A 23,898-nucleotide genomic window follows, 5' to 3' on the forward strand; every position below is an offset into this window, starting at 1 on the left:
TACTTTTAGCGTGTCTGTGGGAGGAATTGAGTTAAGGGTGTTGCTACTCTACCATTCTATTCTGTTATTACTGGTTTTTAAATTTTTCTTCTGTTTGTTGGTAATTATAGTAACATGAGGTATTCTACTTTTTAGTTTTGAGAATTTATAGTGTTTTACTATCTGTTGCAGCTGTTCCCATCATCATTATTATATCTTTAAGTTTATTGATTAAAATTTTATCTTTTAATTCTCCCCAATGAAGTTTAGAATGTTACCCTATCTCTATAACAATAAATACATATTAGTATTTTTATTAGTTCTAAGTTAATTTATAAATGACTCTGATAAAAATGATGTTGCATAGCCTTCCTGCCTAAGGCAATTCTTTGGTTTCCATTGGTTCAATTTTTTTTTTGAATTTTTACTAGTGTTTAAAAAATTCCCTTATGTATGATTTATACGCCTTGTTAAGCTTGTTCCTAGATATTTTATATTTTTGCTTGCTACTATAATCTTTTCTCCTTTTGTGTCTTTTTATTTAATTCTTTACTTTTTCTTTTTTTTTTAGTAATAGTCTTTCAATATATTCTTGCCTTTTACCAGTTTATGATCATATTCTCTAAAATGAGAAATTTTAAACTAATTTTTTATTTCTAACTATATTGGTTTACATCTAGAGTACAATATTAAATAGTATATATAATAACAATATTTAATTTTTAACCTATTTTTGATGGAAATGTCTCTAATATATCATACAGGCGTATATATCATATATTATATGTAATCCTAGTTATACAATTATATGTAAGCATATTCATAATTTTAAAGTTAGTTTTTCCTATATAATTGAATAATTTATAGAGTAGGTTTTCAACTTTGTCAAATACCTTTCTAGCACTTATGAAAATTATCACATAACTTTTGTGTTAGCTCTATTAGTAAGGAGAATAATATTTTTATATTTCTTAATATTGGGTCATTTCCAATCTGGAAATAGACACCAACATTCATGACATTATTCTTTTAATATATTACTGATTTTTGTTCAGAAAGATTTTATTATTTTTGCATCAATATTTAAAAATGTAGTTTGTCGCTCTTCTTATGCATGAAAACTATACATAAAATATTAATAATTATAAAACAACAACCAAAACAAATACAAATACACATCTAACACCTGTTTAGAGAATAATTTAAAAAATTGATTTATTGGTAAGGGCACAGAAATGGAGCACAGTGACACTATTTTCTTTAATACTTATGTCTCTTTTGGGAGGGATTATGCAAAGGCTGGCTTAGGGATATGTGGCAGGGAAATAAATAGGAATCTGAAATTTGTAGGCTAGAGGAAGAGAGAAGGATGGAGGGTCATTATCTGGAAAATCCATGGATATCTCAGTTCAGTTCAGTCACTCAGTCTGTCCAACTCTTTTCGACCCCATGGACTGCAGCACGCCAGGCTTCCCTGTCTGTCAAAAAGTCCTGGAGTCTACTCAAACTCATGTCCATTGAGTCGGTAATGCCATCCAACCATCTTAACCTCTGTCATCCCCTTCTCCTCCTGCCTTCAATCTTTCCCAGAATCAGGGTCTTTTCCAATGAGTCAGTTCTTTCATCAGGTGGCCAAATTATTGGAGTTTCAGCTTCAACATCAGTTCTTCCAATGAATATTCAGGACAGATTTTCTTTAGGATGGACTGGTTGGATCTCCTTGCAGTCCAAGGGACTTTCAAGAGTCTTCTCCAACACCACAGTTCAAAAGCGTCAATTCTTTGGTGCTCAGCTTTCTTTATAGTCCAACTCTCACATCCATATATGATTACTGGAAATACCATACCTTTGACTAGATGGACCTATGTTGGCAAAGTAATGTCTCTGCTTTGTAATATCCTATCTAGTTTGATCATAACTTTTCTTGGCTGCAGTCACCATCTGCAGTGATTTTGGAGCCCCAAAAAATAAAGTCTTTCAGTGTTTCCACTGTTTCCCCATCTATTTCTCATGAAGTGATGGGACCAGATGCATGATCTTAGTTTTCTGAATGTTGAGTTTTAAGGTAACTTTTTCACTCTCCTCTTTCACTTTCATCAAGAGGCTTTTTAGTTCCTCTTCACTTTCTGCCATAAGGGCGGTGTCATCTGCATATCTGAAGTTATTGGTATTTATCCCAGCAATCTTGATTCCAGCTTGTGCTTCCTCCAGCCCAGCGTTTCTCATGATGTACTCTCCACATAAGTTAAATAAGCAGGGTGACAATATACAGCCTTGACGTACTCCTTTTCCTATTTGGAACCAGTCTGTTGTTCCATGTCCAGTTCTAACTGGTGCTTCTTGACCTGCATACAGATCTCTCAAGAGGCAGGTCAGGTTGTCTGGTATTCCCATCTCTTTCAGAATTTTCCAGAGTTTGTTGTGGTCCACATAGTCAAAGGCTTTGGGATAGTCAATAAAGCAGAAATAGAGTTTTTTCTGGAACTCTCTTGCTTTTTCAATGATCCAGCAGATGTCTAGCCTGAAGGAAAATTCTTAATGGGTGTTGCTATGATAAACTTGCAAGAGCCAAGGTACACTGAATCGGTTTAAAACTCACTCATTCCCTCTGCCACAGTATGTTGTACTTTCTCCTCCAAGATGCCTAATATTTCTTAATCTGCTGATGCAAACACCTTGCATTAGTTATTTGTAAAACTAAGGACAGGGAAGAAGAGAAGTGCAACCCCTTCCTCTGGGTCCACTTTGGCAGGAGCATCACCTTATAGAAGGATCCTAGGATGAGACCATAATACATGCAGTGGAGCCCAAGACAGAGAGTCATACTTAGGAATCAGAAGTAGGTATGTAAACTAGTTTAGGAATGATTGTGGAACAGACCATCTTACCTTGAAATACTATGGAAAGTGACACTTGAAGAGGCAAAAATGTAGCAGGGTGATAATCAAGTCTTCTCTTGAATAGCATTTAAGACTGGAATTTCATGTTCATATACGTAATTTCATTTTAACTTTATTGGCATTTCTTATGTTTGGTGGAGCAAGCTATATTATTTTCTAGATGATTATGAGAGGTATATTCTGAGTCCGAGATCACACAGCTAGCAAAAGATGAGACCAGATTTACACCTAGGTCTTCTGAATATCTTTCATTTTTTAAAAATAATAATTAAGACATATATAAACCATGTGTGTCTAAGACAACTCTTCTGCAATCACTTTGGGATGTGTTTGGCTGTATTCAACTATCATGAAATTGATGTAATTCTTTGAGACCTTCCTGGATGTTACTGAGCAGTGCCAGCTAGATTCCTAAATTAAGAAATTGCATTGTGGCTCAGATGGTAAAGAATCTGCCTGAATGCAGGAGACCCGGGTTTGATCCCTGGGTTGAGAAGATTCCCCTGGAGGAGGCATGGCTACCCACTCCAGTGTGCTTGCCTGGAGAATTCCAGGGAGGGAGGAGCCTGCTGGGCTACAGTCCATGGGGTCACAAAGAGATGGACATGACTGAGCAACTTTCACGCACCCATTGATCCTCAAAAAGAAGTTGGATCTTGATTTGCTAAAACTCTTATTACACTTAAGTTGCCATTTCTGTGCAAATTTAATGCCTTTTAAGGTTTTTTCAAAATGCATTTGTATGCTTTCTTGCTTTGAAAAATGATTCTGCTGCTAAAAGTAATTCAGTAGAGATCTCTGATCATTGCCAGTTTGACAGGTATGGATCAAAGTGAACTTCTTTGAGAGAAAGTAAGTTGCTCAATGATTCAGTAAACTGAACTTTAAAATGTGCTGCTAGTAGTCTATGAATATAACGCTATGCGTGGATGACACCTCAGATTTCCGCTTAGCTGCTTGCAAAGATTAATGACCAATGTCACAGGCATGAAAGAAAAATTGTACTGATTCTGTATAAATGCACAGCACACCATATAGTTTCCCTAAATAGCACTTAAGCTTTTTTTCCCCTTGTGTAAAGCTATATTTTTAATCTTACCAATAAGTGAGAGCATATTCTAGATGCTCAAAAACTTTATTAAAAATATACTGTACTCTGTGACATTCTGTGTCATGTCAGTAAGCCCTGCCCCCTTTTCAAATTAGGGTTACCTTCTTGCATTCCAAAATGCTTGACTCTACAATGGGATATATTTGACAAATGTGCTTTTGACATATTTTGCAGAAATAATTTTAGAGTTTAAGTTTTAAGCTTTTTGATTATGAAAGAATAAGAGTCCTTTAAAGCTCTTTAGGCTTTTAAGAAGGAATTTAAGGCATTTAAGAAGATGAAGTGCTATCCTGTGAAGTTGAAGAAGGAATTCATAGGGCCTGGACTCCTTCTTAGGCCTGTTCATGCTGATCATGCTCGGTCACCTTTCCAATGGATTCTGAACTCTGTGTTTAGTGCCTATGAAAACAGCAATAGAAGGATAAGACCCCCTCCAGACAGGGGAACCGTAACACTCGTATCTAGGTTACTCATCGCCTAAAAGAAAATATACACTAATCACCCCTTCCTCCAGACAGGCCATAAATTTTTCTGTATCTATCAGTGTGTAACCTCGGGTTTTTTGATTATTGGCTAATTGTTTGACTGTTTGAGCACATAGCATGTGAATGATGGGGTTATTGGGATTGTATTTTCCTTGGTTTATGTAAGTCTCAAGGGATTTGGAGTGGTGGGTTCAGACACGTACACATGGGGTATAAAAGATTTTCACAAATGGTGGTCAGGATCCTTGGCTACAAGGAGACTCTGCCTTGGGTCCGCCGGTGTAATAAACTGCACTCCACTATCTGCATTGTCCTGCTGAGTGAGTTTGTTTCCCGGAACGCGTGGCTACAACAAAGTCAACCAGTCTTTTTAGTGAAACCCTCTTATGGATTATATAAGGTTTTAAACTGAATAGGCAAATTACCTTTACATAATATGATACTCAATTACAGGCTTTGAGGGGAACTTGTTACAACTATTTTTCTTCTTTAACACCATGGACTACAGTGGGCTTCAGCCAGTGATATAGGGTGTTCAAATGATGCAAATTAATTCTACTTGTGACAATACCCAAACCCTTTGTAGGGTTTATAAAAAGTGGAATCTATAGGAATATACTTCCCTAACTTTCTATATATGGCTAAACTAAACTATTGCATGCTAATGAACTTTAGACTAAAGAGGGCCAAATGGATGAAATAATAGTTTCCTTCTATGCTACTGTCGATTAAAAAGTAAAATCACAACCTGAAAGTAAGGAGTTATTTTATTTGATGGGAATGTTTAGGACTCTGAGCCGGATGGGAAGAGAGCAATAGCTTTGAGAAAACTGCTCCAAGGAGGCAGGAGGGGAAGTCAGGCTACTTACAAGTTTGCAACAAAGAGAGCAGGCAGTCTGAACATCAAAGATCAGGTATCAAGTTAAAGAATTTAACATTCAAGGTATGGGAAGATGCAAGCCTCTACGCTCACTGAATTCACTCCTTTCATATGCACCTCCGCTATCTGGGGCAAATCCTGTTTCCTGTTCACTTTGTTTCTTGCTTTCCCCCAGCTCCTCAAAAATCACTATGTGGGGGTGGTGACATCACCTGGATTGCAGAAATTTAAAACTATTATATTTTTGTACAAAAGTAAGGTGATTGAAAGCAGGAGCTCTCATTTTTTAAATTTCTTATAACGCTAATGGAGCTTAGAAATATATGCTGTATTTGAGTTTCTTGGATGGGGTGGGTGAAAAACTAGTAAAAGCTAGTATGCAGAGCCATATCTGTGCATGCTGACGGGTAGAAATGAAACTAGATTAGAATAATCCTTTTTCCTAATTCTGCTCCTTAGGACCTTTCACCAAGCGATCCCCAAGTTTTCAGTTCAGTCGCTCAGTCCTGTCTGACTCTATACGACTCCATGCACTATAGCATGCCGGGCTTCCCTGTGCATCATCAACCCCCTGAGCTTGCTCAAACTTATGTCCGTCAAGTCAGTGATGCCATCCAACCATCTCATCCTCTGTCATCCCCTTCTCCTCCTGCCTTCAACCTTTCCCAGCATCAGGGTCTTTTCCAATGAGTCAGTTCTTTGCATCAGGTGCCCGAAGTATTGGAGTTTCAGCTTTAGCATCAGTCCTTCCAATGAATATTCAGGGTTGATTTCCCTTAGGATTGATTGATTGATTGCTGTCCAAGGTACTCTCAAGAGTCTTTTCCAAAACTACAGTTCAAAAGCATAAATTCTTCAGTGCTCAGCTTTCTTTATAGTCCAACTCTAACATCCATACATGACTACTGGAATAGCCATAGCTTTGACTAGACAGACCTTTGTTGGCAAAGTAACGTCTCTGCTTTTTAATATGCTGTCTAGGCTGGTCATAGTTTTTCTTCCAAGGAGCAAGTGTCTTAATTTCGTGGCTGCAGTCACCATCTGCAGTGATTTGGGAGCCCAAGAAAATAAAATCTGTCACTGTTTCCATTGTTTCTCCATCTATTTGCCATAAAGTGATAGGACCAGATACTATGATCTTAGTTTTTTGAATGTTGAGCGTTAAGCCAAATTTTTCACTCTCTTCTTTCACTTTCATCAAGAGGTTGTTTAGTTCTTCTTTGCTTTTTGCCATAATGGTGGGGTCATCTGCATATCTGAAATTATTGGTATTTCTCCTGGCAATCTTGATTCCAGCTTGTGCTTCATCCAGCCTGGCATTTCACATGATGTACTCTGCATGTAAGTTAAATAAGCAGGGTGACAATATACAGCCTTGAGGTACTCCTTTCCCAATTTGGAGCCAGTCCATTGTTCCATGTGTGGTTCTAACTGTTGCTTCTTGACCCGCATACAGATTTCTCAGGAGCCAGGTCAATTTGTCTGATATTACCATCTCTTGAAGTGTTTTCCATAGTTTGTTGTGATCCATATAGTCAAAGGCTTTGGCATAGTCAATAAAGCAGAAGTAGATGTTTTTCTGGAACTCTCTTGCTTTTTATCCAGTAGATGTTGGCAATTCGATCTCTGGTTTCTTTGCCTTTTCTAAATCCAGCTTGAACATCTGGAAATTCATGGTTCATGTAGTGTTGAACCCTGGCTTGGAGAATTTTGAGCATTACTTTGACAGTGTGCGAGATGAGTTTTGCCCAGTTGCAAACTGCTGTAAAGTTTCTTCTGAATGTCCTACGGTTTCCACGGAACTGGGGTTTAACTGGCTGGGACCCTAACCATTCTACTCTTTTTGCGAGATTCATTCTCCCAGGCCACGATGTTGGTGTTCTGTCTTTGGTGTTCTATCCCAGTGACTGGATTCCTGTTTCAAACTTGGTAAGTTACATGGAAATCTAGCATTTCACTTTCCTGATAATGTTTTAAATGCTGTGACTGACTAGACTCTCAACAGCTAATTCCAAATGAAGATAGGACTTTCTAATTATGGCAAAATTGTTGATTTATTATTTTTTTTTTTTAGTTTTTGCTTTAGATCCATGTTGCAAAGTTGGAAACACAGAGGACATCATAGAAAAGACTCTCTTTGGCATACTCAGATACCATCTTTTTCACTTAATATAGTAGCAAGTTGATACCCACACTAGAATTCCTAATCTTACAGGGCAGCAGTTGTGGAAGGCTGATTTATCACTATAAGAGGAAACTGGGTCAACCAGGGTTATTCTATGATACTCTGGTTGCTAGTTTTCAATATTCAAAAAGAGAAGCAGAGAAAAACCAATAAGATATCTAAGGGAAGTTGTTTGTCACACTTTTTCTGTATCTCATTACTTTTCATTTTCTTCCAAATAGGACCAAGAAATCAAAAAAGTGAGGCTAAAAATCCATTTCTACTTCACTAACGTTGATGTAGGTCAGGAATATACATCCTCTGTTAAATAATTTCATCAACAACATCCCGACTGCCACTGCCAACAACAGCTAGTGCTTGCCTGTTGCTAACCATGTATCAGGCACTGTTTTAACTGTTTGACGTATTGTTGATGTTCAGTCACTCAGTCACGTCCAACTCTTCATGAGAGTTAGCCTGCAGCACACCAGGCTCCTCTGTCCTTTACTGTCTCCTGAGATTTGCTCAAATTGATGTCCATTGAGTTGGTGATGCTATCTAACCATCTCATCCTCTAGCACCTTCTTCTCCTTTTGCCTTCAGTCTTTCCCAGCGTCAGGGTCTTTTCCAGTGAATGGGTTCTTCACATCAGGTGGCCAAAATATTGAAGCTTCAGCTTTAGCAACAGTTCTTCCAATGAACATCCAGAGTTGATTTCCTTTAGGAATGACTACTTTGATCTCCTTGCAGTCCAAATGCATCTCAGTAGTCTTCTCCAGCACCACAATTTGAAAGCATAAATTCTTTGCCACTCAGCCTTCTTTATGGTCCAGCTCTCATATCCGTACATGACTACTGGAAAAAACATAGCTTTGACTATATGGACATTTGCTGACAAAATGATGTCTCTGCTTTTTAATATGCTGTGTTTGTCATAGCTTTCCTTCCAAGGAGCAAGTGTCTTTTAATTTCTTAACTAAAGTCATCATCTGCAGTGATTTTGGAACCCGAGAAAATAAACTCTGTCACTGCTCCCACTTTCTCCCCTTTTATTGCCATGAAATGATGGGACCAGATGCCATGATATTAATTTTGTTAATATTGCGTTTTAAGCCAACTTTTTCTCTCTTCTCTTTCACCCTCATCTAGAGGCTTCATATATATTTACTCATTTTGTTTTCATAAAAATTTGCTAGTCAGTTTTATAGATGAGGAAACAGAGGCACAGTATGGGACATTCTTATGGGTTGCATGACTATTATGTAGTGAAGGATGTTTGTTCAAGTAGTGTACAATTGACAATCTGTGCACTTAGCAGTGTTTGGAGCAAAGTCTTCTTAAATTTAGTCTGTTGGGGTTTTGTTATCTTTGTTCTCAGCTATGAGGTGAGCATTTCACAGGAAAGCACACACTTGCAGTTGAGTATGCAAATGAAAAGGCATCTAGCAGGTAGCAGGAAAAATGGTTTTATTGATGTAACTTATCACTATGTAATGGAAGTAAAAAAGTATCAAAAGTTACACAAATCATCATTAATTAAAGTTGAAGCCTCTGATTGAACACCATGTATGTTTAGGCTCTGAGGCCCAAACTTAGCAATAGATGGGGTTAAACCCTTGATACACTCAAAAGAATTAAGTTGGACATAATTATGCTGAGTCAACTGTTGATATTAATACATGTGAACCATAGATACATTCAAAATAGTTATAGTAAGCAAAAAAAGTCCAAGAATTGAGTATGTTGCATTATTCAATTAATTCATTTCTAATAAAATTTTAAAAGAGGAAAATTGATCCCTAGTGACAGAAGGCAGTTGCTGTTTGCCTGGCAACAGGGGACTGTGGGATGATGTCCCACAGTGGGTGGTAAAGGTGGGGAACACAGGAAAAGAATTAAAAAGGGACTTAAGGAAATTTTTTGGAACAATCCATTTTTGTTACCATGGATCTATATGTGTACTTTGAATGGGTGCAATGTTTTGTGGGCTTCCCTCATAGCTCAGTTGGTAAAGAATCTGCCTGCAATGCAGGAGACCCCGGTTTGATTCCTGGGTCTGGAAGATCCCACTGGAGAATGGATAGGCTACCCACTCCACTATTCTTGGGTTTCCCTTGAAGAATCTGCCTGCAGTGTGGGAGACCTGGGTTCGATCGCTGGGTTGGGAAGATCCCCTGGAGAAGGGAAAGGCTGCCCACTCCAGTATTCTGGCCTGGAGAATTCCATGGACTATATGAGTCCATGGGGCCACAAAGAGTCAGACATGACTGAGTGACTTTCACTTTCACTTATACCTCAATAAAGACACACACACACAAAATATGATTAAAACAAAGGAAAGACATTGAAAGGATTGATTGCATTGCTGCTGGTTTCTCTGACCCTCCTGGACTCTTCTTCCCAGATCAGACAGCGCTGTTCCTTGTGAGTTAGGGAAGCGGCTCTGTTTGGGGAATTCTCCTGTGATAGTCTCTCCCGTGAGCTGGTTTTCTGTACTACTTAAGTGCTTTAATAATTCTCAGGAATAAAGGAGGGAAGGATGGGGAGAACACTCTGTTTCACTTTGATTTCTGGTCTCAAGCCTGCATTTATGGCTCTTACAACTCCCGTGTGCCCCCACCTCCATTCATGTTCCATAACCACTTCTAACAGTCCATGCCTTTATGTGGTAGTTCTAGCTTGATGCATGCTGGTGGGTTACTACTATACCAACAATGAATACACCGTGTGTACAGCATAAATGGGCCAGAGCAACATGGTCTATCGCTCCTTAATGCCCTATGTCTAGCTGTAATAGGTACTTAGCAGCAAAGCCTCTGAAAATGATTTGTGTGGTATCATTTTTGCTTATTGCACAAGAGTAGCTTACTGCAGTTTTTTGGTCCATACTTATGAGTCCAGCTCAGGTAGGCAGATTTTTCAGCTCTTAAACCTAAGGAGGAGAGCATCTTAATTTTATTGGTGTTGCTAATGCTGTTAACAGCTGTCCTGACAATAGCTTTTATGAGAATGAATGCTTTCTGATAAAAATTTCCTTATTAGCATACTCCTGAGAAACCCTCCATCAGAGCAAACTAAACCAAATTTGTCTCCTGCTTGATATAATATCTTCTCTGCAGCCTTATTTAGATGTCTGGAGCTCTTGGGACAGCCTCTTGTTTTATGAGGAGGTATGATGCTCAAGCAATCTTAGTCAACACTTCCATACAACTAGGTTTAACACAGAGTTGTCCTTAATGTGTGCAAAAATACACCCCTCAGGAAACGGGTGCTGTATGTTAGGAAAGTGACAAATGCAACCTTTGCTTCTATTATTTTTGTCATTCTTTCTAAGGCAGAAACCTGGGCCGGGTATTTTTCCTTGCCACTGCTTTTTATTGCTCTTTGTTGTTTCCTTGACTTCATGGCACACTGAATTATCCATCACAGCAAAACTTGAAAATGCACGCACTCTTTTCAGCAGGGGTAAGAAAAGAAAAATTTTCTTCTTGTCTACTTTTCTTCTAATTCTGGCAAACTCAAACAGCTCTTCATTGAATGGGCAGCACTTCTGTCTGCCCTGTGTATCTCCAGCTGTCCTTGAATTCTTTGTTTTCCTTCCTTTAGTATTGGAAGTTAGTAGCAATGCTATTTCTGAAATATTGTTCATGATTCATTTTTCAAACATATTAAGAAAAGTCTTGTCATCTTGTGTACTTTATGCATTAGGAAAAGGGATTTTGAGATGGAATATTCATAGAGCACTTCACAATATATTTTCTCTTACTATGAAATCAATTCATCAAATGCAGAGAATGGCTTTAAGCACATAAATAAAAATAGGCCCCAAATGAGCAGTCATAGACTTCCAATATAGTATAAATTGACATTAAGATCCAGAAAAAATGGAAGGATGAATACAGTACAGCTAATAAAGTGAAAATATCTTACAGCTAATAGGAATACAAAAACAAAAGAAGTAAAAACAAATAATTAACATGAAAATGCAGAAGCTAAAGGGAGAACATTGCAGAGAGATCCCTAATGAGGACTAGAGAGAGATCATTAAAGCCGATGCATGTAGTGTTTTTGAGGGTTGCAACAGGGAGTTGCCATGAAATAATGAGTCATAGCCTCTGGAGCTCTATCACTCCCCGAGTTTGAGTGAACTACTTTTGGAACTGGAATCAACTTTTTAATGTACAGAAACCTTCCCTAGTAGCTCAAACTGTAAAGCATCTGCCTGCAAAGCAGGAGACCCGGGTTCCATCTCAGGATCAGGAAGATCCCCTGGAGAAGGAAATGGCAACCCACTCCAGTATTCTCGCCTGGATAATTCCATGAATAGAGGTGCCTGGCAGGCTGCAGTCCATGGGGTTGCAAAGAGTTGGAATTGACTGAATGACTAACACACACACAAACCTCACCAGAGCCAAGTTTACAACCAAATGTGTGCCATACAAAATGGGACTTCCATGGCCTCTTCCAAAGGAATTTAACTAAGGAAGAAGTAGGAGGTTTTTATTAGGAAACATGATACAACAGGCTATGCCAATGCATACACACCAACCAAAGCTAGAGTTGCTTGTTGTTGCTTAGTTACTAGGTCTGATCTGACACTTTGTGACCCCATGGACTGCAGGACACCAGGCTTCCCTGTCCTTACTGTCTAGAATTCTAGAGTTTGCTTCAACTCATGTTCATTGAGTCAATGATGCCATTCAACCGTCTCATCCTGTGTTGCTACTTTCTCCTCCTGCCTTCAGTCTTCCCAGCATCAGGATCTTTTCCAGTGAGTCAGCTCCTTACATCAGGTGGCCAAAGTATTGGAGCTTTAGTTTCAGCATAAGTCTTTCCAGTGAATATTCAGGATTGATTTCCTTTAGGAGTGACTGGTTTGATCCTTTGCTGTCCAAGGGACTCTCAGCAAGAGTACCTGGTGTAAAGTATTAGGTTGGCCAAAACATTGATTCCAGTTTTTCCATAAGATGTTAATGGAAAAACCCGAACAAACTTTTTGATAAACCCAATAGAACTAGTAAATTACACCTGTGTTATGTGAAAGAACACAAAATAGCCTTAAAATATCTCATGTCTTAACACAGAACTAGGACTTTAGAAGGACCTATATCCTTTATTTTGTATTTTTCTACATGTCAGTTGACTTAACAATTCCCCAAAGAAAGAAAGTGAAGAATAAACCTTATAGAACAAATAACTGTAAGGAATTCAGAGCTGACAGTTAATTTATTAAATGTTCTGTGTTATAGAATATAAATGACAACATTACACCCACACACTAATTCCTGACTTCATAATTTATTATTTGTATTGTACCATGGTCATGTTCTTGCTTTAAATATCTTGCAAAGCAATGATCGTTTGAATGGGAGTGTTACCTTTTTAGACCTGGATGAACAAAATCATATTATTAGAAGGTAGCCTCTATTTGTAAATGTGATTCTATTTCTTGCTAATCCCTTCAAGAAGCTTATTGCTTGTATTTAAGTCTCTTTAGCAATTTATTTCACCTCTGGAAATTTTTTCCTCAACTAGCCTTAGGTAATTCAATTTTAAGTTGAATACTTGAACCTTAATGGCAAAACCCTCGGAAAATTTAAAAAATCATCTTGCATAAACACCTACATTTTCCTTATGCATAATGGTTATTGATGTTACAGTAACCCATCATCAATAAAAGATCATAAAACCACTTAGAGAGAACAGGAGAAATAAAATCAGAAAGAGATCTTAGTAGGATGAGTAATTGAATAAAAATAATATCTTCTTAATATACATCAGAATTTTCAATGACAAATCAAAATTTTTTAATGAAAATTACTGGACTGTGTTAAAGATGTCCTTTGTGAAAATATTCAGGAGCAGAGGATAGAACCAGGTCTATGAAGCTTGACATCTAATAAACCTAAGACTCATGCCCTCCTCTCTCACCTCATGCACCTTGGGCTTTATGACCTCTGTAATCTTATTTCATAATACTCCTCCTTTTTTTCTTTTATAGAGGAAATGCGAACAATCTAGAGTCTCTTCTTTAAAGCGATTTGAAATAGTTCTAAAACATGGGACATTTTACAGAAGATTGCTCAAAAAATCTAAAGTGCTAGAAATATTAATGGTTATCTTCTCTATCAATACCCACTTCACTTGCATAAAGTTCAATGCCTTTAGAAAATAAGAAGGAATATGATGGGCTATTTGTGGGAATAAACAAGGTCCTTGCTGTATCTATTTTGCTGTTCTCAAGGAAAAACAGGACTCTTTCTGAACATCCTTTGACAGCTAGAGAACCCCCAAATTGAATTTATATTGTAGGTGTAATTTACTCAGTTGGAGGTAATTAAGAATAATTAATCATTAATTTTTCTCCTATTCGTTTTCCTTTTATAATAAATAATGGAAGAGTACTAAGATAGTTTCATGAAAACTCACTGGCCTGAAACCCTCTGAGGATGTGCTTTAATACCACCAGGTCATTGTATGTCACCAGGACTGGCGCCCCACTCCAGTCCTCTTGCCTGGAAAATCCCATGGACAAAGGAGCCTGGTGGGCTGCAGTCCATGGGGTCGCTAAGAGTCAGACATGACTGAGCAACTTCTCTTTCACTTTTCCTTTCATGCACTGGAGAAGGAAATGGCAACCTATTCCAGTGTTCTTGCCTGGAGAATCCCAGGGACGGGGGAGCCTGGTGGGCTGCCGTCTATGGGGTCGCACAGAGTCAGACATGATTGAAGCGACTTAGCAGCAGCAGCAGGACTTAGTGGGCAAGCCCAGTTGTCACGGACTACTTACTGTAAAACACTGATGGTAAAAACTCCACAACAACATCTAGTTTTCTCTTCTTCCTCCTTACACCAAAATTCTTTTTCCTTTACTTTTTTTCTTCTTTTTCCCTTCACTTGACTCTGTCCTCTCTCTCAACTGCCACATCACATTATTGTGTGCTTCCCGATACCTTCTTTCTTCTAAACTCTCTGCAGTCTAGTTTTTTTTTTTTTTTTTTTTTTTTCAATATTTATTTATTGATTTGGCTGCACTTAGTTGTCGCACGTGGGATCTTCAATCTGATCTTCCTTGAGCGTGCGAGACCTTTAACTGCGGCATGCAAACTCTTAGCTGAAGCTTGTGGGATCTAGATCCCTGACTAGGGGTTGAGCCTGGGTGCCCTGTATCGGGAGCATGGAGTCTTGGCTACTGGATCACCAGGGAAGTCCCGCTGCAGTCTAGTTCTGTTCCTGTGACCTCCACTGTAACTGTTTATTCACTCAAATACTAACGAGCACCTACCATGTGATAAGCACTGTGCCAAACGTTACAAGCCGTAATGAACAAGACAGTTACTGAACTCAGAGAGGTCACAGCCTAGCTATTCCAGGTTTCCAGCTACTTCATGCAAGTCTGGTATGCTGCAGCCCATGAGGTCGCAAAGAGTCGGACACGACTGAGCGACTAAACTGAACTGAGCTGAATGCAAGTCTCTTCTTACTCAAGTCATCCTCCTATACCCCTGCTTCTTTTGATTATTTTGTTCAACCTCTTTTCAAAACCCACCCTTTCTTTCACTTCACTGGCCTCTAATTAAGTAACTCCCAAATGAAGTGAGAAACTTTGATATGAGACCTGTGTAATTGGTCTCATTGCTTTATAATTTCAGCACTTTTTCTTATGAGTTCTTGCCTTGGGCAAGAACATAACATCACCTCTTATCTTTAGGTTCGTAATTCACAGATCTGTAACTTTTGTTTAACAATTTTCCTAGTTCCATTTTATTATTGATTTCTCAAAATAGAGGCCTCACTCACTCCCTCTCCAAAATATTTTTTTTTTTTTTTGGTAAGTTTACTAGTCTTCCCTTTACTGAAGTAACCTCATTTCTAGTTTTCTGGATGTATCAACATTATCACTCTTCTCTCTGACATAGAACTTAAAATCATATTTATGATTGGTTTGCATTCTCTATAGATTAATGATTCTCAGACGTTCTCTTTTGTACCCTTTTACTAAACACAATAAAATACTTTCTACTTGAGTTGAGAATAAATAATACACATAAAATAAATCTTTGGTCTAGTTCTCATCAGTCAAGATAATTTTGAATTCTATTTATGTATCTTGTATTTTAAAAAACCAGCTTTTTAATCAAATGTAAAATTATTCCACAAAATCTATTATGCTTCTTAAAAGACACACACAGTCACTCACACACACACACACACACACACACACACACAGACACTGTTCAGATATCTCATATACCCACAAGTGAAAAAAGACTTTTTAAAAAATTCCATAAATTCTGCTATTTTCATAATCCCCCACCTGAGAATCACTATTTTACCTAATCATCTTTTTTTTTGACTGATTGCTCAATGTTTTGGGGCTTCCCATTCCCAGGTGGAGCTAGTGGTAAAGAACCCACCTGCCAATACAAAAAACTTAAGAGACACTGATGCGATCCTGGATCAGGAAGATCTCCTGGAGGAGGGCATGACAACTCAGTCCTTACCTGGAGAATCCCATGGACAGAGGAGCCCAGTGGGCTACAGTCCACGGGATCATAAAGAGTCAGATATGACTGAAGCGACTCAACATTTGTGCATTGCTTTTATTTATTTATTTTTTTAAAATATTACTCTAATATAATTTACACAAATAATAGAAATAAAAGTATTGCATTATAAGTCCACAGTGAGGATTGAATATGTGGACAAGACATTATCCTTTTTTTTTCATTCACATTATGCTTTTCTAATGCATAAGGCATTTTACTTACATTCACATAGTGCTGCTTTAAAAAATATATTTTTTTAAATTTTAGATCAGTTTTAGATTTACACAAAAAATATGAAGGTATTTAGGTTGATTCTGTGTCCTGACTCTTCTGTTAAATAGTGCTTCAGTGAACACTGGGGTGCATGTACCTTTTCAAAGCATGGTTTTCTCCAGATGTATGCCCAGGAGTGGGTTTGCTGGATCACATGGGAGCTCTATTTTTTTGTTTTTTAAGGAACTTCCATACTATTCTTCATAGAACAGAGTGAAATAATGCCATCTGTAGCAACATGGGTGGCCCTAGAGACTGCCATCCTGAGTGAAGTAAGTCAGATACAGAAAGACAAATAGTATATCATACGGCTTATATGTAGAATATTTTTAAAAAGTAAAAATGAACTTATCTACAAAACAGAAATAGAGCTGCAGTCATGGGAAATAAACTAATGGTTGCCAGGGGGTAAGGGGGGTGAGGGGTCAATCTGGAGATTGAGATTGACATCTACACACCTGGCCCTGGTAGCTCAGGTGGTAAAGAATCTGCCCGCAATGCAGGAGACATGGGTTTGATCCCTGGGTTGGGAAGATTTCCTGGAGAAGGGAATGGCAACCCACTCTAGTATTCTTGTCTGGGAAATCCCATGGACAGAGGAGCTGTAAAGACTCTAGTCCATGGGACTGCAAACTGTAGGACACGACTGAGCAACTAACAGAGACACAAAATAGGGGCCTAATAAGGACCTACTCTGCAGCACAGGGAGCTCTACTCAATACTCTGTAGTGGCCTATATGGGAAAAGAATCTAAAAGAGTACATATGTTGATATCGATAACATTCACTTTACTGTGTACCTGAAAGTAACTCAACATTTTAAATCAACTATACTTCATTAAAAATTTAAAAAAAGAGAGAGGGGGGTGGGTGGAATGTAAGACCACACCACCCTTCTCACAAAATTTTGTTTTGAAAAATAATTTTTGTTATTAAAATGTAAACTAAACTATAATGGATTTATTGCTATTTTATTAATGAATAAATAAATATTTTTTTAAATGAAAAAAATTGTGAAGACAGAAGAGTTCCTATATATTCCACACCATTTCTCCTAGTATTAACATGGTATGGTACACTTGTTACAAAGAGTGAATCGTTATTGATAAATAATAATCTAAGAATATGTGCTATTGACTCGGTGGACATGAGTTTGAGCTAGCTCTGGGAACTGGTGATGGACAGGGAAGCCTGGAGCGCTGCAGTCCATGGGGCCGCAAAAAGTCAGACATGACTGAGCACTGAACATCCTGAACCAAAATGAACTGAACTGAGACATCAGCAACTTGCTGGTTCAAATGAGGGTGCATTAATATTTGTGTCCAAATAGAAGTTAGTCGATTTATACTCCTACATGCAAGGCGACAGCTTCCCTTCTTGAGTTTTTTTTTTCCCCCTCCCCGCTCTCTGCTCTAGAATCTCAAGAAGTCGTGGGCTATAGCATTAACTAACACAGACAGCTTCTTGGGCTTCTTCCTAAGAAGTGTTTGCTTCCCTGCCAAGCATTGCCTATGGAATGAATAATCAAGCACCTTGGTAGTGGTGGTGTAGTTGCTAAGTCATTTCCAACTCTTGTGATCCCATATGCTATAGCCTGCCAGGCTCCTCTGTCTGTGGGATTTCCCAGGAAAGAATACTGGAGTGGATTGCCATTTCCTTCTCCAAGTGATTTTCTCAACCCAGGGGTTGAATCTGGGTCTCCTGTGTTCCAGGTGGATTCTTTACCAGCTGAGCCACCAGGGAAGCCCAATTCCTCCATAATTGACTCTTGTAGAGTCTTGTCACAGTGGAATTCTGGGGCTCTACGGTGCCAGAGTGTATACATTGTCTGCAATGAAAAATCTGAGAGAGTAAAATTAGAGAATAATTTAAGATTCCTACTTAAATTCAGTCCATTCAGTAAGATATTTAATTAGGACCATTCGAGACAGGCTTATTTACAATGTGGCATATGATGGAGATGTGGGCAGGCTGCTAGGGAGCTGCAATAGTACCGGGACCTGGAATGGTAACAGTGGAGCTGATACCACTCCTAGGGCCAAAGAAACAAAGAGGTGGAGATAAAGTCATGTCAAGCCAGCTGCCTTGAACAGAGAACAGGCTTTGGTGAAGAGACAACCAGCATAAGGAAAGGAATCAGTGGAATACATGGTTTACAAATTGATAGTACCAGACTAAAGAGAGCAGAGAATGAATATAATGAAAGAACTTACGTTCCCTCCCTTTCTCTGATCATTCTAGAGCTCCTCATTGGCTGAACTCAACTGCAAGCAAGAAGCACCATTATCCTGTTGATGCAATCCATACAGATAATCCTCAGGGGCCCAGAACAGGATGGAGAGTAGTTGTAGAGTGGCTGTAGAGTAGATTATGAAAATATTTGTCACTGCCAATCTTGACTAGTCATATCTGCTGTATATTAAGCAATCAGATACATTTCTTTTATGCTAACTGACAGTTGTCAGAATTAGCCACAAACATCAGGGTCACAATGAGCCACAAAAATCAGACTGTCATAAAAGACTAAATTTCATATTGATGAACTTCGAATTTAAGAGGAAATTTAAATGTCACAATAAAAATAATAATGACTTGCACTTTGCATAGCACTTTATAATCTTAAATATTTTTTACATATTCAATAGACATTAGTAAAACAATAAGTAATATCCATTGGTCCCATAGTATAGAATGGGTGCTAATCTGAAAGATTTAATTCTTATAATTCCAGAAAGTGGTCCACTTTATAGATAAGGAAAATGAGACACAGTGAGATTATCTCAAGTTGTTCAATAGTAGAGCCTCTCCTCAAAACCGTGACGATATTCTCGTGCTCTTAACATGCACAGTGAAAATGGAGAATAAGTGTGAATTCATGTTTATTTTGCATAAGAAGAAACTGAGGCTTGAAGATAAGATGAAATGCTTTTGAGCAAAGAATTTTGCACTAGGACAATAGTCTTTAGACTATGTTAAGTTCAGAGCTTTTTTCATGTTTTCTCATTCGTAAGAAAGATTTCTTTGGAGGTCATGATGAATTCATGTTTCCAGATCTTGTTAGAGTTAATGCAAAAAATCAGATATAAGTAGCTAAACATAGATACATTCTAGTTTTCATGTAACACGTAAATATAGAATTGAATTCATTTAATTTAGATATCCTTCAGTAGATGTTGATGCCAGTTCCTCTGGTAGTGCCTCCAATTTCCTGTGATGGGTGGCTGTCATCATTTTTATAGCATTGTGTGTGTAGACTTCGTCTTGCTTTATTAGTACTTGAACGATGTTACTACAACATAGCACAGCTGTGTAGAGCTGCAGAATCTATGATATTCTGATGCACCATACATTGTTTATGAATATTCCACTTAAGCAAGCAATTTCAACCATTTTTATAAGAGCTATTTGCGATCCAAAGTTTCTTATCTTCTGCATGAGTATGGAACAGCTTGAGTTTATATTTGGCACATATGTTCTTTACTTATTAATATTCTTTGTTGTCTCTAGCCTAGTATCCTTAAGATTCATATTCCTTAAGATGCCTGTATATCTAAAAATCTTACAATCTCTATATTTTAGAAAAATTCACTTGATTCAAAATATTCCATTTTTTTAAAAAGCCAACCTATCTTGATTGCTTTCTTTGACTTACTATGTACTTCAAAACATTGGTCTGGTCTTACCTTGTACTGAAAATGAGTGTTTATTCTTTAGAATATAAATCACAAAGGGGGGAGAGGAGGGGAGTAAGAGTTATAAACTATTGGGTATAAATAAAGCTATAAGGATATAGTGAACAACACAGGGAACACAGGAAAGTTTTATAATGACTATAGATGGAATATAACCTTTAAAATTATGGATCACCCTATAGTACACCTGTAACATATAATATTTTATAGCAACTATGCTTCAATAAAAAATTCAAAATCTTAAAACCAGTAGACATGACCTAACTTTATAATACCTACTGTGTTCCACCTACACTGGCCTTCACTCAGCAACCCACATACTTCAAATCCTTTTTCAGCTCAGGGCTTTTGCACATCCTCTTTTCTCTACTTGAACTGCTTCCAGTCTCTCTCAATACTTGGCCAATACTCCCTTCATATTTCAGATCATTCGTTGATATTAGTGTCTAGAGGTCCATGAACTCCTAGTTTCAATATTGAAACATTGCTTTATTACACAATAATTTATATTTGGAAACTCAGCCTCTCGATTTATATTAGTTATGAATCTGTGTGGCATCCGGTCCCATCACTTCATAGAAAATAGATGGGGAAAAAGTGGAAACAGTGAAGGATTTTATTTTCTTGGGCTACAAAATCACTGTGGAAGGTGACTGCACCCGTGAAATTAAAAGATATTTGCTCCTTGGAAGAAAAGCTATGACAAACCCAGACAACATATTAAGAAGCAGAGACATCACTTTTCCGACAAAGGTCTATATAGTCAAAGCTATGGTTTTTCCAGTAGTCGTGTACAGATGTGAGAGTTGAACCATGAAGAAGATTGAGTGTCAAAGAATTGTTGCTTTTGAATTGGGGTGCTGGAGAAGACTCTTGAGAGTCCCTTGGACTACAAGGAGATAATCCCAGTCAATCATAAAAGAAATCAACCCTGAATATTCATTGGAAGGACTGATGCTGAAGCTCCAGTACTTTAGCCACCTAATGGGAAGAGCCAACTCATTGGAAAAGACCCTGATGCTGGGAAAGATTAAGAGCAGGAGGAGAAGGAGTTGACAGAGGATGAGATGGTTGGATGGCATCACGGACTCAACAGACATGAGTTTGAGCAAACTCCAGGAGATAGTGAAGAACAAGGAAGCCTGGCACCCAGCAGTTCATGGGGTTGCAAAGAGCCACACATGACTTAGTGACTGAACAACAATGAATCTGTGTAAAATTTTTTTTGAATCATCTGTTGCTCCCATGGACAGTAAGCCCCCAGGAGATCAGGGATCATATTTCCTTTGTTCAGCACTTTATAGCTTGTAAAAAGCCCAGGGATCAGCACATAGGAAGTATTCAACAGACGATGGCTGGGTGACTGAATGACTTTTGATTGTCAAGTGGATTTCAATGTTATCTGTAGTAGGAATAGTATTTGGACTCCCTGTAATATCTAGATATTTCGATTTAATTAATCTTCATCCTATGTCCTTTTCTCTCTCTTCCTTTCCCCCAAAACTTATCTACTCATTGCCTTGCTTGATCTAATATATGAGAGCTTACTTGGGCTATATTAAGCTTCTCACATCCCTTCTGCTATTTTAACCTGCCTAAAATTTCACACTTAGTTTACCTTCTTTCCTTTCTGATTTTACAATTTATTTATTATTCAAATCTCCCAAAAAAATCATGTTATTTCCCCAGATTTGCCTTTTGAACAAGCATGTCTCCTTCCTTCCTCACTTCCTTCCTTCTTTTCATCTCTTTTTCCTGGGTATTTTTTTGTGTGTGTGGTTTTAATTCTGAGACTTTGTACATATCATTACCCTCTCATTGCCCTCACTCCTGACATGTTCACTTAACAAACACAGCTACTCCTTTATAATTACATCTTGGAAGTATTTCACTTTTAATTAGAATGGGCTTACATTCATATCCACAAGTCTGAATTGTCTTTTCACCCCTGAATAATACCCTCCCCCGCAAACGTGAGTACAAGTGTCCTTCTGTGGCTAGAAGATTTAGGGAATTTCTCCAGGATCTGTGTTTTGTTCACTTTACTAAAACTGATTTTTCCATAGTGCCTGGCTTCTGTGATAGCCTCTTTTATTTTCTGTCTAGGCTTTGCCTATATCTCTCCCTTTGGGTTTTTTTTTTTTTTTTTTGAGCCTTCTCTTACCTTCTGTCCCCAAATCTTTGATTAACCAAGATTCTCCTTCAACACTCAGTCCTTGTTCTCTAAAATCTGGATTAGAGCCCCAGGTCTCCTGCCTACAGAAGATAAGAGTTCACAGCAACAGCAGGACAGCATTTATTTTCTAACATTGTGTGTAAAAAGTAAACACAAGATTAAAAAAGGATAAAAGTAGAGAAGAGTTGGTTGAAGTGGAAAAGCAAAATGTAGGTTCTGCATGAAACGGATCCTATTCTACAATTTCTGAATATTGTAATTAAGTTTGGTAAATTTTCTCCAATTTGTGTGATAGTCTTAAAAATATGTGAATTATCCATCCCCTTAAGTCAGAATGTGTCTATATAACCTCTGCAAAATATATTAATTCCTGCTGTAAAACATATTCTATAAAAGGTATAGATTTGAACAACTCATCCCAGGGAAGATGGGCCAAGTTTTTGATATTAGCAACCTTGCCTAGAATATGGGTACAAGTGGAGTCCATACACCATATGTGAAAATATCTTTTTTTTTTTAAAAAACTTTTATTTAATTTTTTATTTTATTTTTAAAATTGAAGTAAAGCGAGAAAACTATTTTCTTGCCTAGACAAATGTCATCTATAACGGCCTGAAAGGCCCGCTTTACATTTAAAATTCTTGGATTCTTATAGTGACTTTCAGGATGATGGTAGTCTCAGCCTTCAGCTCTTTACACTAGCTCACCTGTCTTTTCTTCCTATCCTTGCTGGGCCCTACATTGTGAGGGGCCTTATGCACCTTTGTGGACACAAAGTCCGTGTGCCCAAGCTCTTTCCACACCTCTGCAAATGGTGGCTCCTTGGACTGTGGGATAAATATGTACTATATGGTCTCTCTCAGGAGAATAGACCTTAGGAAGAAGTCTACACATGCTGTGTATGCAGGTCTGGGATATTCGAGCAGTGGTCTCTGGCTCTAAGAATCTGAATTATAATTGAGAAAAGTACTGGGTAACTTTAAGTGGGAACATCAGTTTGATTTGCAAACTCACCCTGTTTATTGGAAGAGATAATGCCAATAGAGGGTTCATGAATCAAGGCAAAAATCTTCCTTCCTGCGTTGAAGGGTAGATTGAACTTCAGGATTGGGCTTCAGGGCTTGTTAAGAATTTCTGCTTTGCAAATAAATCAAGAAATATATTTTTTTGTTCGTCTAGAATAAGAATTCAATGGAAGACCTTAGATTGGGTAATATAAAGATTATTTTGTTTTCATTTCATAAAGACTTCTAGAAACATTGTGTCCATCATCGAAAATCAAATGACCTATAGTGAAATTAGACAAAGCTGAGTGCCAGTAAAGTGTAGAGTAACATTGGACCTGAATGGGAACTAAATTTCCTTAAGGCTTAGGGACAAAAATATTTCAGGAAATGTGTAGGAAATTTAGCCTTAATATAAAATAATCTGAAGTATAAGGTAGAACTTTAGGACTACATAATAAGAATCTTTATGTAGATTCAGGGAAATTTGATAGGACCAGAGAATTACAAAATACAGTGAAACTCAGGACTAAAGGTGATATTGAGTCACATTTAGAAAGACCAGAAAGTAGCTTGGGAGAGACTGAGACTCTCATTAGACTTCACAACAGAACCCACTGAAGTCATCTCAGATTAGAATTTACTCAGACAGAATTAGGGAAGAAATTGGTAGTCATTGCAAGATA

This window comes from Bos mutus, chromosome 4 (assembly GCF_027580195.1).
Source record: "Bos mutus isolate GX-2022 chromosome 4, NWIPB_WYAK_1.1, whole genome shotgun sequence".
Lineage (NCBI taxonomy): Eukaryota > Metazoa > Chordata > Mammalia > Artiodactyla > Bovidae > Bos > Bos mutus.